The sequence below is a fragment of the Hyla sarda genome, chromosome 4 (genome assembly GCF_029499605.1).
Source record: "Hyla sarda isolate aHylSar1 chromosome 4, aHylSar1.hap1, whole genome shotgun sequence".
In the NCBI taxonomy this organism is placed as follows: Eukaryota; Metazoa; Chordata; class Amphibia; order Anura; family Hylidae; genus Hyla; species Hyla sarda.
In genome coordinates, this window is record NC_079192.1 from 225863460 (window position 1) to 225880244 (window position 16785).

The 16785-nt window shown below is 42.8% G+C and overlaps 1 long non-coding RNA gene across 1 annotated transcript in view; it reads right to left on the minus strand.

Annotated features, from left to right (window-relative positions):
• LOC130366973 (uncharacterized) overlaps positions 1-16051 on the minus strand; it is a 34091-nt gene extending 18040 nt beyond the window's left edge. The window contains exons 1-2 of the long non-coding RNA XR_008892023.1: positions 15933-16051; positions 14099-14217 (exon numbers count right to left, since the gene is read on the minus strand). This is a non-coding gene — a long non-coding RNA (uncharacterized LOC130366973). The remainder of the gene's footprint in view (positions 1-14098; positions 14218-15932) is intronic.
• Between the last annotated feature and the right edge of the window lie 734 nt (positions 16052-16785).

Consider the following 16785-nt stretch of genomic DNA (forward strand, 5'->3'; position numbering starts at 1 on the left):
CCTGTGTGAGGAGCAGCAGAGCCCATATAGAGGACATGATAGACTATTATCTCTGATGGGATTTATTCTCTACACAGCTCTGCTGCTCTGCCGAATACCACAACCACCTGCAGTCATTGCAGGAATTGAGTTGTATTAAAGGAGAACTCAGGTACAGAACATCTTATCCCTTTTCCACTGGGTCCGATCATTGGGGCCCCCCACTATCTCCTGCCCGCCTTTCACACCGTGCATGGAATGTGTACCACTGCACGAAGCAGTGGCTGATAAGCCCCTCCATGTATCTCTATGGGAAAGCCAGAGATACACGAACGAGATACATGGAGTGACGTGTTATCCGTGCACGGATTGGATGTCGCTCCGTACATGGAAGGAGCTGGGGTGCTGACCAGGACATTGCGGGGGGACCTAGCGGTCGGATTCAATGTGATCAGACATTTATCCCCTATCCCCTATCCTGAGGATAGGGGGGGATAAGATGTTCCGTACCAAAGTTCCCCTTTAAGAAATGCAAGGCTTTTACTAACATTTTAGTGCCCTTTTTTTCCTTGAGCACCTGCCCTCCAAAATGTCTGTGCACATCCCTGCTATATATGGTGTGTTACATGGTCTGTATATTAGGGTATTGTCATGTTCTCTCTCAGTTTCATGATATGGAATCACTGCAGACCATTAACCTACAATAATGTCAATAAGGAAATCAGTATCAGAAGTAAATGTCCTATTGATAAGATCTTGGAGTGAACGTCATCCCACTGGAAAACCTCTTATTACTTGTTCCTTCCTTGAGACCCAGCCACCTATATTAGCATGGCTTGTTGTGCCCCAGTGAGCAGTAATGAGTATTGTAGCAGCAGAGATGAGATGATCATTTCTAGTCAGGCTCTTTAACCCCTTCAGGACCAAGCCCATTTTGGCCTTAAGGACCAGAGCGTTTTTTGCACATCTGACCACTGTCACTTTAAACATTAATAACTCTGGAATGCTTTTAGTTATCATTCTGATTCCGAGATTGTTTTTTTCGTGACATATTCTACTTTAACATAGTGGTAAATTTTTGTCGATACTTGCATCCTTTCTTGGTGAAAAATCCGTAAATTTGATGAAAAATTTGAAAATTTTGCATTTTTCTAACTTTGAAGCTCTCTGCTTGTAAGGAAAATGTATATTACAAATTTAAAAAAAAATTATTCACATATACAATATGTCTACTTTATGTTTGCATCATAAAAGTGACGAGTTTTTACTTTTGGAAGACACCAGAGGGCTTCAAAGTTCAGCAGCAATTTTCCAATTTTTCACAAAATTTTCAAACTCACTATTTTTCAGGGACCAGTTCAGGTTTGAAGTGGATTTGAAGGGTCTTCATATTAGAAATACCCCACAAAAGACCCCATTATAAAAACTGCACCCCCCAAAGTATTCAAAATGACATTCAGTCATCATTTTAACCCTTTAGGTGTTTCACAGGAATAGAAGCAAAGTGAAGGAGAAAATTCACAATCTTCATTTTTTACACTCGCATGTTCTTGTAGACCAAATTTTTGAATTTTTACAAGGGGTAAAAGGAGAAAATTTATACTTATATTTGTAGCCCAATTTCTCTCGAGTAAGCACATACCTCATATGTCTATGTAAATTGTTCGGCGGGCGCAGTAGAGGGCTCAGAAGGGAAAGAGCGACAAGGGGATTTTGGAGAGTACGTTTTTCTGAAATGGTTTTTGGGGGGCATGTTGCATTTAGGAAGCCCCTATGGTGCCAGAACAGCAAAAACCCCTCACATGGCATACCATTTTGGAAACAAGACCCCTTGAGGAACATAACAAGGAATAAAGTGAGCCTTAATACCCCACAGGTGTTTCACGACTTTGGCATATGTAAAAAAAAAAATATTTTTTTTCACTAAAATGTGTGTTTCCCCCCAAATTTCACATTTTTCCAAGGGTTAATAGCAGGAAATACCCCCAATATTTGTAACCCCTTCTCTTCTGAGTATGGAGGTACCCCATAAGTTGACCTGAAGTGCACTATGGGCGAACTACAATGCTCAGAAGAGAAGGAGTAATATTTGGCTTTTTGAGAGCAAATTTTGCTCGGGGGGCATGTCGCATTTAGGAAGCCCCTATGGTGCCAGAACAGCAAAAAAAAAACACATGGCATACCATTTTGGAAACTAGACCCCTTGAGGAATGTAACAAGGAATAAAGTCAGCCTTATTACCCCACAGGTGTTTCACGACTTTTGCATATGTAAAAAAATAAAATAAAATTTCCACTAAAATGTGTGTTTCCCCCCAAATTTCACATTTTTGCAAGGGTTAATAGCAGGAAATACTCCCCAATATTTGTAACCCCTTCTCTTCTGAGTATGAAGGTACCCCATAAGTGGACCTGAAGTGCACTATGGGCAAACTACAATGCTCAGAAGAGAAGGAGTCATATTTGGCTTTTTGAGAGCAAATTTTGCTCGGGGGGCATATCGCATTTAGGAAGCCCCTATGGTGCCAGAACAGCAAAAAAAGAAAAACACATGGCATACCATTTTGGAAACGAGACCCCTTGAGGAACGTAACAAGGGATACAGTGAGCATTTGCCCCCCACTGGTGTCTGACAGATCTTTGGAACAGTGGGCTGTACAAGTTTTCATTTTCACGGACCACTGTTCCAAAGATCCGTCAGACACCAGTGGGGTGTAAATTCTCACTGCAACCCTCATTACATTCCGTGAGGGGGGTCGTTTCCGAAATGGGGTCACATGTGGGGTTTTGTTTTTTTGCGTTTGTCAAAACCGCTGTAACAATCAGCCACCCCTGTGCAAATCACCTCAAATGTACATGGCGCACTCTCCCTTCTGGGCCTTGTTGTGCGCCCCCAGAGCACTTTGCGCTCACATATGGGGTATCTCTGTAGTCGGGAGAAATTGCGTTACAAATTTTGGGGGGCTTTTTTCCCTTTTACCTCTTGTGAAAATGTAAAGTATAGGGCAACATCAGCATGTTAGTGTAAAAAATTTAATTTTTTTACACTAACATTCTGGTGTAGACCCCAACATTTCCTTTTCATGAAGGGTTAAAGAAGAAAAAGCCCCCCAAACCTTGTAACGCAATTTCTCCCGAGTACAGCGATACCCCATATGTCGCCCTAAACTGTTGCCTTGAAATACGACAGGGCTCCAAAGTGAGAGCGCCGTGCGCATTTGAGGCCTAAATTAGGGATTTGCATAGGGGTGGACATAGGGGTATTCTACGCCAGTGATTCCCAAACAGGGTGCCTCCAGCTGTTGCAAAACTCCCAGCATGCGTGGACAATCAACGGCTATCTGGCTATACTGGGAGTAGTTGTTTTTCAACAGCTGGAGGCTCTGCTTTGGAAACAGTGGTGTACCGGACGTTCTTATTGGGGGAGGGGGGCTGTGTAGGGGTATGTGTATATGTAGTGTTTTTAACTTTTTATTTTATTTTGTGTAGGTGTAGTGTAGTGTTTTTAGGGTACAGTCACATTGGCGGGGGATTACAGCAAGTTTCCCAGCGCAAAATTTGCTGCATCTCAAGATGCGAGAAACCCACTGTAAAAGCCTCGCCCATGTGAATGTACCCTGTACATTCACAGGGGGGGTGCACCAGCTGTTGCAAAACCACAACTCCCAGCATGCATGGTCTGTTAGTGCATGCTTGGAGTTATAGTTTTGCAACAGCTGGAGGCACACAGGTTAGGAAACACGGAGTTAGAAACAGACAATGTTTCCCAACCAGTGTGTCTCCAGTTGTTGCAAAACTACAACTCCCAGCATGCCCAGACAGCTGAAGGGCATGCTGGGAGTTGTAGTTCGGCAACATCTGAAGGGCCAGATGTTGCTGAACTAAAACTCCCAGTATGCCTGGACAGTCAGTGCATGCTGGGAGTTGTAGTTTTGCAACAGCTGGAAGAGCACAGATTGGAGACCATTATACAATGGTCTCCAAACGGGGGCCCTCCAGATGTTGCAAAACTACAACTCCCAGCATGCCCAGACAGCCAAAGGCTGTCTAGGCATGCTGGGAGTTGTAGTTTTCAGACTCCTAGAAGCAGCAGTGAAGATCTTCACTGCTGCCTCTGAGGACCACATACTTACCCGTCGCTGCTCGTCCACGTGGCCGGTCCCGCGCTGCTCCTCGGTCCCGCCGCTGGATCAGGTAAGTCTGCCGGTCCCCACGTGTTCCCCCCGAATGCCGCAGGTCCCCGCGAGCCCCTGCAGCCTTCGTCCCCCGTTCTGCCCGACTTCCAGGGGCGGGCAGTGCGGGGGATCTGAACTTTCACCCCAGATCACTGTGATTGGTCCACAGGGACCAATCACAGTGATCGCTGACCAGGACCATCAATGGATGGTCCTGGGGGTGAAGCAGAAGTTGTCCCCTGCTGGAAACAGCGGGACTTCTGCCAGTTAACCCGTGCGATGCTGCGCATCGCCGGGTTAACTGAATGTCATTTATAAACGCCGGGATGCGCGAACGCACTGCACAACCCGGCGTTTATATATGACATTCTGCGGGAAGGGGTTAAAAGGCGTTTACTGGAGGAAATCATGTCTGGTGTAAATAGGTAAAAAAAAAAGTATAGAATTGTTGGCCTGGCGAGTCATTTTCAGATCAAAGTAGTTTCATTCTTAGTGCTTACCCAATAGTCTATTTTAATTTTTATTTACCATTTCAAGTGTAGTTTACCACCTTGACATACTTTTTATTTTAACAAATTCTCCTGTCTTTCTAAATGTCTTGTTGCAATCTAGGGGACATTATTGACAAAGCTCTTTCAATTACCTTCAAATCAAGGGATATTCCAGCACTAAAAAAAAAAAAAAAACAATAAATAATAATAATATAAAGCTAGAGCCATGTGTGGTGGCGGAATTGGGATTAAGCCTTGTGGAAGTGTAGGGTAGTTAGGGTGTTGCTCTTCAGGATAGTTAAGGTCGTTGTTAACCCTTGTCACTCATGACACCAGGGTGAGGGTTAAATGCTGTGTATTTGACAGGCCTATTGCCACCCTTCCCAAGAGCAATAGTTGATGCAGAAATAAAGGATTGTCCATAACCACTGTTAACTGAAAACTTGCAGGAACTTTTACTGAAGAATTTCTGTACATGCAGCAATAGTAACAGTCCAGATAACAGCGTCTCTATGCATATAGCTTGAGCAGCGATTGACAGTTGGTTGGGATCAGATAAGATCAATTTAGCTTCTTAGGGATTTTGTAGCATAGATTCGCTGGATTTAAGGGTGCGTTTAGGTCCAGTGATCTTGCGGTGAGTAGCGGGGAATTGCTTAGTCTATCCGCTATGTTAGAGACCTAGGCCGCAAGGCTTTGGCCTAGTAAATCGTCTTGTAAGCTGCAGAGGTCCTACCTCTTCCAGAGTCAGCAACCCAAGAGTAGGATCAAGATGGCGCAGGTCCCTTATATGTGCAGGGGCTGGCCGTTTTGGATTGGTCCATAACAACTGTCACTCACCGTTACAGTGCATTGTGGGTGAATACGTCACGGGAACCTCCAAAGGTCCTGTAGCAAAACCATAGAGTTCTAATCTAATCACGTGACCCGCAGGTCCTGATACGCTCGAACAGGTAGGCAATTAAATATATACACATATCTATACTTATATTTATAAGAACTTCTATATAGTCATAGACTAACTGAGGGGTGACAAGGGGATAACTACAGAAGAGGGACTCCGACGTTCTAGGGACTCTGACTATGGGGACCTCTGCAAAGGTAACGTATAAAAGACGGTACCAGGACACCACACATGTGAAGAAAACAACTGTACTTTATATTACCGGTCCCCAACTGGTTCCTCTGTAACTCCTGTACTTTATTCCCTGTCCTTTAAATTGGCACTCCTTATGATAAATAAAAAAAATCTTTCTAATGTACTTTGTTTATAAAAAAAAAAGTTTTCTATGTTTTATTTGTGTTTAAAAAGCTGCCACTAGGTGTCTCCATACTTGTCCAGAGCATCTTTTTAACATACTTTGGACTCCTGCTGTATAGCTTGGAAGAAAGAAGAGACAGAGGGGATATGATAGAGACATTTAAATATATAAAAGGAATCAACGTGGTAAAGGAGGAGAACATATTTAAAAGAAGAAGAACTACCACAAGAGGACATAGATTTAAATTAGAGGGGCAAAGGTTTAAAAGTAATATCATAAAGTATTACTTTACTGAGAGAGTAGTGGATGCATGGAATAGCCTTCCTGCAGAAGTGGTCACTGCAAATACAGTGAAGGAGTTTAAACATGCATGGGATAAGCATAAGGCTATCCTTCATGTAAGATAGGGCCAGGGACTATTCATAGGATTCAGATTATTGGGCAGACTAGATGGGCCAAATGGTTCTTTTCTGCCGACACATTCTATGTTTCTATGTATCTATGCTGGCCTGGCAGAAGTCCAAACTCAGAAAATGAAGCCTAGAGTGCTGATGGGTGCATGTTCAGCTTTATCCAATCATAGCTCCTCTCACACTAAACTGCACACTGGCAGTTGGTAGCAGCGTGAGGGAGGAAGTTCTCCCCTGTATGGCTTCAGATGATGTCACGCCTGCTGGGTAACGCCCGATCTCAGTCTGTGAGTCTGAACCAGAGGCTGAGCAGATAATACAGAGCAATATCAAGGTAGAAAACTTCAAAATAATAAAAATAAAGGCAGATGGTGGTTTATCATGATGGAGGCAGTAAACTGGGAGGATTATATTTATCAAGTTATCCTCTTAAGGACTCAGGATGTACAGGTTCGCTATGACGACCTGGTACTTCAGGACCCCTGACGTACCTGTACGCCCGTGGGAATTTTGCTCCCCACCATGCGCCGGGCGGGGACCGGGGTGACTGCTGATATCGATCAGCAGGCACCCCGCGCAAATGCTCAGGGGGGTCCGGAGATCCCCCATGTCGGCAATCGCCGCAAATCGCCGGTGAATTCACACCTGCGATTTGCAGCAATTTCGGGTCATACAGGTGACCCGGAAAATAAGGGGGATCGGGGTTGTCCGAGACACCCACGAAACCCCTGAACGGATAGGAGTGAGGTGGCAGGGGTGCCACCCCTCCTATCCCTGCTATTGGTTGATAAGAAGCAACGACCAATAGCAGATTGGGGGCGGGGGGGGTTAACTTTCAGTTCCCCCATTGTGCTCACCCACAGAAGGCTGGACAGAACGGGGAAACCGACAGGGATCGGCGGAGATGACGATCGGTTGCAGTGATCGGCGGCAGCAGAGGACGGCGATGCGGCTCCCTGGATCCTACGGAATTCGGTGAGTTGCCAAGCAACATCTGGAGGGCTACATTTTGGAGACCACTATACAGTGGTCTCTAAACTGTAGCCCTCCAGATGTTGCAAAACTACAACTCCCAGCATGCCCAGACAGCTGTTTGGGTATGCTGGGATTTGTAGCTTTGCAACATCTGGAGGGCTACAGTTTGGAGGTCACTGTGCAGTGGTCTCTAAACTGTAGCTCTCCACATATTGCAAAACTGCAAATCCCAGCATGCCCAAACAGCAAACAGCTGTCTCGGCATGCTGGGAGTTGTAGTTGCGTACCTCCAGCTGTTGCATAACTACATCTCCCAGCATGCCCTTCAGCGATTAGTACATGCTGGGAGTTATAGTTTTGCAACAGCTGGAACCACACTGGTTGGAAAATACTGAGTTAGGTAGCAGAACCTAACTGAAGGTACTGACCGTGCATGCTGGGAGTTGTAGTTTTGCAACAGCTGGAGGTTTGCCCCCCATGTGAATGTACAGGGTACATTCACACGGGCGGGTTTACAGTAAGTTTCCTGCTTGAAGTTTGAGCTGCAGCTAATTTTTGGCCGCAGTGCAAACTCCTTGCGGAAAACTCACCGTAAACCCCCGCCAGTGTGAATGTACCCTAAAAACACTACACTAACACATAATAAAGGGTAAAACACTAAATATACACACCCTTACACTGTCCCCCCCCCCCCCCCCAGTAAAAGCGAAAAATGACAGTGTTTTCAAAACGGAGCCTCCAGCTGCAAAACTACAACTCCCAGCATTTCCGGACAGCCACTGACAGTCCAAGCATGCTGGGAGTTTAGCAAGAGCTGCAGGCACCCTGTTTGGGAATCACTAGCGTAGAATACCCCTATGTCCACCCCTATGCAATCCCTAATTTAGTCCTCAAATGTGCATGGCGCTCTCTCACTTCAGAGCCCTGTCGTATTTCAAGGAAACAGTTTAGGGCCACATATGGGGTATTTCCGTACTCGGGAGAAATTGCACTACACATTTTGGGGGGCTTTTTCTCCTTTTACCCCTTATGAAAAGGAAAAGTTGGGGGCTACACCAGCCTGTTAGTGTAAAAAAACTAAAATCTTTACACTAACATGCTGGTGTTGCCCCATGCTTTTCAGTTTCACAAGCAGTAAAAGGAAAACAACACAATTTCTCTTGAGTACGGAAATAACCCATATGTGGGCGTAAAATGCTCTGCAGGCGCACAACAAGGCTCAGGAGAGCGCACTATGTACATTTGAGGCCTACATTGGTGATTTGCACATGGGTGGCTGATTTTACAGCAGTTTTTACATAAACCATGGGTGTTTGAAGAATTTACATTAAAGTTGGATGGGAAAATGAAAAAAAAAATTTTTTCACTAAAATGCTGGTGTTACCCAAAATTTTTCATTTTTACAACGGAAAATAGGAAAAAAGCCCCCAAAATTTGTAACCCCATTTCTTCTGAGTAAGAACATACCCCATATGTGGATGTAAAGTGCTCTGCTGGTGAACTAAAATGCTCAGAAAAGAAGAAGCGCTGTTGGGATTTTGAAGAGAAAATTTGTCCGGAATTGAAGGCCACGTGTGTTTACAAAGCCCCCATATTGCCATAACAATGGACCATCCCCCCCCACATGTGACCGCATTTTGCAAACTACACACCTCACGTAATTTAATAAGGGGTACAGTGAGCATTTACGCTCCACAGGTGTCTGACAGATTTTTGGAACAGTGGTCCGTGAAAATGAAAAATGTAATTTTTCATTTGCACAGCCCACTGTTCCAAAGATCTGTCAAACGCCAGTGGGGTGTAAATACTCACTGCACCCCTTATTACATTCTGTGAGGGGTGTAGTTTCCAAAATGGGGTCACAAGTGGAGGGTCCACTGTCCTGGCACCACGGGGGGCTTTGCAAATGCACATGGCCCCTGACTTCCATTCCAAACAAATTCTCTCTCCAAAAGCTCAATGGCGGTCCTCCTCTTTTGAGCATTGTAGTGCGCCAGCAGAGCACTTGACGTCCACACATGGGGTATTTCCATACTCGGAAGAAATGGGGTTACAAATGTTGGGGTCATTTTCTCCTATTACCCCTTGTAAAAATGTAAAATTTGGGAAAAAACTGCATTTTAGTGAAAAATTTTTTTTTTTCATTCACACTAACAAAAAGTCATCAAACACCTGTGAGGTGTTAAGGCTCACTGTACCCCTTGTTACGTTCCTTGAGGGGTGTCGTTTCCAAAATAGTATGCCATGTGTTTTTTTCTTGCTGTTCTGGCACTATAGGGGCTTCCTTAATGTGACATGCCCCCCCAAAAACCATTTTAGCAAAATTTGCTTTCCAAAAGCCAAATGTGACCCCTTCTCTTCTGAGCATTGTAGTGCGCGAGCAGAGCACTTGACGTCCATACATGGGGTATTTCCATACTCAGAAGAGATGGGGTTACACATTTTGGGGGTCAGTTTCTCCTAATACCCCTTGTAAAAATGTAAAATTTGGGAGAAAACTAGCATCTTAGTGAAAAAAATAATAATTTACACATCCAAATTTAACAACAATTTGTCAAACACCTGTGGGGTGTTAAGGCTCACTGAATCCCTTGTTACATTCCTTGAGGGGTTTAGTTTCCAAAATAGTATGCCATGTGTGTGTGTTTTTTTTTTTTTTTTGCTGTTCTGGCACCATAGGGGCTTCTTAAATGTGACATGCCCCCCAAAAACCATTTCAGAAAAACTCACTCTCCAAAATCCCACTGTCGCTCCTTCCCTTCTGAGCCCTCTAGTGCACCCACAGAGCACTTTACATACACATATGAGGAATTTCCTTACTCAAGAGAAATTGGGTTACACATTTTAAGTAGATTTCTCTCCTTTTACCCCTTGTAAAAATTCAAAAACTGGGTCTACATGAACGTGCAAGTGTAAAAAAGGATGATTTAGAATGTTCTTGTTGAATTTGCTGCTATTCCTGTGAAACACCTAAAGGGTTAACAAACCTTTTGAATGTCATTTTGAATACTTTGAGGGGTGCAGTTTTTATAATGGGTTCATTTGTGGGTTATTTCTAATATGAAGACCCTTCAAATCCACTTCAAACCTGAACTGGTCCATGAAAAATTCCGATTTTGAAAATTCGGTGAAAAATTGGAAAATTGCTGCTGAACTTTGAAGCCCTCTGGTGTCTTCCAAAAGTAAAAACATGTCAACTTTATGATGCAAATATAAAGTAGACATATTGGGGGAGATTTATGAAAACCTGTGCAAAGTAAAAGTTGCCCAGTTGCCCATGGCAACCAATCAGCTCGCTTCTTTCATTTTTAACAAGGCCTGTGCAAAATGAAAGAAGCGAGCTGATTGGTTGCTAGGGGCAACTGGGCAACTTTTCCTCTGCACAAGTTTTCATAAATCTCCCCCATTGTATTTGTGAATCAATATATAATTTATTTTGAATATCCATTTTCCTTATAAGCTTCAAAGTAAAAAAAAATGCAACATATTAAATTTTTTCCAAAAATTTGGGACGTTTTTTTTTTTTTTACTAACAAATGATGCAAGTATCGACAAAATATTACCACTAACATAAAGTTGAATACGTCATGAAAAAACTATCTAGGAATCAGAATGAAAAGTAAAAGTATCCCAGAGTTATTAACCCCTTAAGGACTCAGCCCATTTTGGACTTAAGGACTCAGACAATTAAATTTTTACGTTTTCATTTTTTCCTCCTCGCCTTCTAAAAATCATAACTCTTTTATATTTTCACCCACAGACTAGTCTGAGGGCTTTTGCGCGACCAGTTGTCCTTTGTAATGACACAACTAATTATATCATAAAATGTATGGCGCAACCAAAAAACACTATTTTTGTGGGGAAATTAAAAAGAAAAACGCAATTTTGCTAATTTTGGAAGGTTTTGTTTTCACACCGTACAATTTACGGTAAAAATGACATGTTTTCTTTATTCTGAGGGTCAATACAATTAAAATGATACCCATTATTACATACTTTTATATTATTGTTTTGCTTAAAAAAAATCACAAACTTTTTAACCAAATTAGTACGTTTATAATCCCTTTATTTTGATGACCTCTAACTTTTTTTTTTTTCCGTATAAGCGGCGGTATGAGGGCTCATTTTTTGCACCATGATCTGTAATTTTTTTTGATACCACATTTGCATATAAAAAACTTTTAATAAATGTTTTATAATTTTTTTAAATAAAATGTATAAAAAAAGTAGCAATTTTGGACTTTTTTTTACGTTCACGGCGTTCACCGTACGGGATCATTAACATTTTATTTTAATAGTTCGGACATTTACGCATGCGGCGATACCAAATATGTCTATTAAATTAATTTTTTACGCTTTTTGGGGGTAAAATAGGAAAAAACTGACGTTTTACTTTTTTATTGGGGGAGGGGATTTTTCACTTTTTTTTCACTTTTACTTTTACATTTGTTTACATTTTTTTTTACACTTGAATAGTCCCCATAGGGGACTATTCATAGCAATACCATGATTGCTAATACTGATCTGTTCTATGTATAGGACATAGAACAGATCAGTGTTATCGGTCATCTTCTGTTCTGGTCTGCTCGATCTCAGACCAGAGCAGGAGACACCGGGAGCCGGAAGGAGGAAGGTGAGGGGACCTCCGTGCGGCGTTCTGAATGATCGGATCCCCGCAGCAGCGCTGCGGGCGATCCGATCATTCATTGAAATTGCGTACTGCCGCAGATGCCGGGATCTGTATTGATCCCGGTACCTGAGGGGTTAATGGCGGACACCCGCGAGATCGTGGGCGTCGGCCATTGCCAGCGGGTCCCTGGCTGCGATCAGCAGCCGGGATCAGCCGCGCATGACACGGGCATCGCTCCGATGCCCGCGGTTATGCGCAGGGCGTAAATGTACGTCCTGGTGCATTAAGTACCACCGCACCAGGACATACATTTATGTCCTGCGTCCTTAAGGGCTTAAAGGGGTTATCCAGGAAAATACTTTTTTTTTTTATATATCAACTGGCTCCAGAAAGTTACACAGATTTGTAAATTACTTCTATTAAAAAATCTTAATCCTTTCACTACTTATGAGCTTTTGAAGTTAAGGTTGTTCTTTTCTGTCTAAGTGCTCTCTGATGACACGTGTCTTGGGAACCGCCCAGTTTAGAAGCTAATCCCCTTAGCAAACCTTTTCTAAACTGGGCGGATCCCGAGACACGTGTCATCAGAGAGCACTTAGACAGAAAAGAACAACATTAACTTCAGAAGCTCATAAGTACTAAAAAGGATTAATATTTTTTTAATAGAAGTAATTTACAAATCTGTAGAAGAAGAGAGAGAAGGATGCACTCACCACTTAGCTGCCGGCAAAAAATTGCTTTATTTGGACATAACTTCAGAGCGTAGAGGACAGGGGGTGCAGGACGCCAGACACGAGCAGGTCGTGTCTGGCGTCCTGCACCCCCTGCTCGTGTCTGGCGTCCTGCACCCCCTGCCCTCTACGCTCTGAAGTTATGTCAGAATAAAGCATTTTTTACCAGCAGCTAAGTGGTGAGTGCATCCTTCTCTCTCTTCTTCTACAATATTGTGCTGCAATTTGTGCATTACCCGTGGATAGCACCACCACATAACCGGTTCATTGGCCTCCGTTCACACTGCAGTTATACCCGGCATATAAGGGACTATAAAAGTGATTGCACAGGAAGTATCCAGTAGTGGTGCCGAACTATCCTACTTCTACACAGATGAACGTTAATTTACAAATCTGTTTAACTTTCTGGAGCCAGTTGATATATAAAAACAAGTTTTTTCTTGGATAACCCCTTTAAATGCTTAAAGTGACAGTGGTCAGATGTGCAAAAAATGGCCATGTCCTACAGTGAAAATTGGCTGGGTCCTTAAGGGGTTAATGAGAGGTACTCTTTAATGCTTATCTCTTCATCCTGCTTACAGAACGAGTGCTCAGAGCAGGACCTGCCAACTTAGCCACTCACTATACGCAGCGATGTCACATCTTGGCCAGTGATTGGCAGAGTGGGCAAGTCCTGCTCTGATCACTTGTCTCTTAAACAGGCAGAATAGATGAGCATCGAGAGACTGTAAGGAGCCGAATGGGTCCTGTACGAAGACCAGCTTGGAACCCAGAGGGTGAGGGTTGTTTGTAAGTATCTTTTTTTCCATGGTCAGAGCATTATGGTAAAAGTATTATGGTGTAAGTACTGAAATACTCATTTAAACTGTAGATTCAGAATCTTGGAAGACCATAGTCCTTTGACATGCATTTTCTGATGTATCCATGTGTTTTCCCCTGTGCTGTATTATTCACATTCAGTTTACTATGGATTAATGTAATTGACCTGAAAATGCCACATGGTGTAACGATCTCTGATATATATATGCATGTTACAGATTAACTTTGTATCCTTCCTGCTCATACTCAAAGTTTTTTCCCATGTATACCATGGATACTAATCATCATTATTTGTATATGCTAATTTTCGCATATGTTAATTTTCGCATACGCGAATTTTCGCATATGCGAAAATAAAACGAGAATATTACGAATATGCGCGAATATATGACGAATATTCGTCCATATATTCGCAAATATTCGCAAATTCGAATATGGCCTATGCCGCTCAACACTAGGATATATTAAATCGATGGGGGTCTTAGGGTCTAATTCCTGGCACCTTTGGTCATCATCAAAGCTGCTCCTCGTCACTTACCAGGCACCACCACCGATCTGATATTGGTGTCCTATCCTATACCCCTTTAATGATACCAAGAATAGCCATAGGTGTATAGGTTTACCTACCTGACTGTTAATAACATCATTTATGTTGCTTTGTTTTTCATGTGAAAAGAATTACGTGAAGTAACTGTGAGTCTTCTTTGATATTAATAATCTTGCACTTTATTACTTTCTATGTCATTCTGAAAAGCATAAAAATATAGAAATAAAGTTACAAACTAAAGTTGTGTACTTTTCCCTCTCACCTTCTTAAAACATCAGAACACATTATAAAGCAGAATCACAAGATTCAGAACGTGTGAATTTAACCACAAAAGGTGGGAAAAGTGATGTTGTATTAGTCAGATGTCACTGTCTTCTATGTCTGCATGCAAAATAGCTTAAAGCATCAAGAAAACTGGCTTATATGGCAGAAAGGAAAGATCAAGTGTAATATTAGACAGATGAAGTGAAGAAGGAAAACCAACAGATTTTGATCGATCGTGGCCAAGAAAGAGAAGAATGAGACCCTTTGAATGGCCTATAAAATTAAGGAAGTGGTTACTCAGAGATATTATTCAATCAATTGCCAAGTACTATTGCTTTGCAACTACTGTGCTAATGGCGATATCCATGAATGATTGCAGACCAGACTACAACTGTCAGCAGCTTCAATGTTTGACTGCTTTCAGAAGCAAACTAGGTGCCTTGTTTTTGATGGATCTATTTAATGTCCAAAGTAAAGGAGATTCCTCAATCTAACAATGAGGCTATTTACGTCAAACAGTGCAGTGAGCTGCTTGAAGCACTCATGGCTTTTTACCTTTGTAATGTAAACCTGCTCATACGCATGAAGTACTTTTATGGTAATTCACAGAATAAAGATTCTTATTTTTTCATTGTATTAAAGCATTGAACATGTATGAATTAAGGATAACTCTGTTGGCCAGAATTTGGGGGAGGGGCGGGTTGACCATAAGAACCCACGGCTTCCTGCTGCCCGACGCAGCAGGTTCTTCACTGTCAGCCAATCAGCTGACTAAGCGAGTCAGCTGACCGGAACCAGAAATCAGTGCGCACAGGCAGCGGGAGCCGGTAAGTGACCAGGACTGTTCGGAGGTAGGATAGCTGTATTCCCTCGCTCTGGAGGTAAGCCGAAGCTTGAGGGGTCCCCTGAACAGTCCGGTCCTGGTTTAGCGTTGTCCTGCAGGTTAAGAGATGGCCGGCTCAGGCCACGCTACATAAGCCCGCTCACTCATAAGGAGGACGCCAGCTCGGGCCACGCTTCTTTAAGTTTTACATGTATAAGGGGGTTACCAGCTCGGCCACGCTACATAAACCCGCTCACTCATAAGGGGTACGCCAACTTGGGCCATGCTACATTGACTTATATGTATAGGGGGTTACCAGCTCAGCCACGCTATATGCACTTAATACACTCATGGAGGTATGCCAGCTCGGGCATGTTTCCATGGCTACAATTGGAGGTCAGTGAGTTGTTGATGTCCGGTTCGGCCACGTCCGGTTCTGTTACGTCATAGTATGTTAACGTAGGCAGCATACTCTTGTAATGTTCTATTGTCTGTGACCAGTCCCCCATGATTTTCTCTATGCTGGTTCTACTTTGGGATTCGTGGCAATTTGGGATATTCACTGGTTTGTGGGCCACTGGCCTCCCATGATCAGTCAGTTGGAAGTGTTCAAGCGGAATTCCATGTCACTCGAACTCTACCCTATTTGTCACCGTTGCCCAGGTATGTGGACATGCATGGCAGAAATCAACTGTATTGTTCATTTCTAACAACTCTTCCACTGTGTATATTTTGTTGAAAGGGTGGTCTAAAAGCCGGTTGTCATGTCTCTAGCTAGACGTCTGGTTGGTCGTCTCTCCGTTACAACTTTAATTTTACATGCTTACATATTAACGAGATTCAGAACATGGCTGCAGATGCACTATCCAATTTTCACTCATCTTTCAGGTTATGCCAGAGACCGATGTCACAGGGGCTCAGATTCCACTACATCATTTACTGATCCTGAATTAAATAAACATTTTCGGGTAGCTCAACATCTGATTATTGATTCGCTGTCGCCTAATACACAAAGAGTATATAATGTAGCCTGGAGTTCATTTAGAAATTTGTGGCTAGTCATCCGGAAGGAACCATCCATTCTGTCTCTTTCATTTCAGCATACATCAGGTTTTGGCCATTTTCCATAGCACCTCACCCGCAACACCATTAAGATTTCTCCAACAGGTATTCAACACCATTCATCTTAACTAATTCCAGCAGTCATTCTTTGTTTTCTTCCAAGTTGATCAAAGCTGCATCAAAGGGTATTTAGAAAGGGGAGGTTCCACAAAATCCTACCTGACAACCAATTTTTGGAGAACTATTTAGGAAATTATCTGATGTATTACACCTATCTCCCTTTGGTTTTCATAATAGTTTGATTTTAGAAGCAGCCATGTATTTAAGGTATTACGGGTTTCTGCCACCAGGGGTGTTTCACTTATAGGATGATAGAACCAAATGACAGGGGCCCTTATTATTGACAATAATCTAACCCCAGGGCAAAAGCCCTGGGTAAAAACCCCTTTAGAATCAACCCCTTAAAAAATTACTTTTATTGTATACATTTAAAACACTGCTTAGTGCCCCCAATGAAAAGTTCAAATACTCTCAAGACGGACCCTGTATACTGTGAATGTATATGGAGTTGACATTTGAATGTATCTGCAGTGCCATCATTATAAGGTCCGTGCTGGG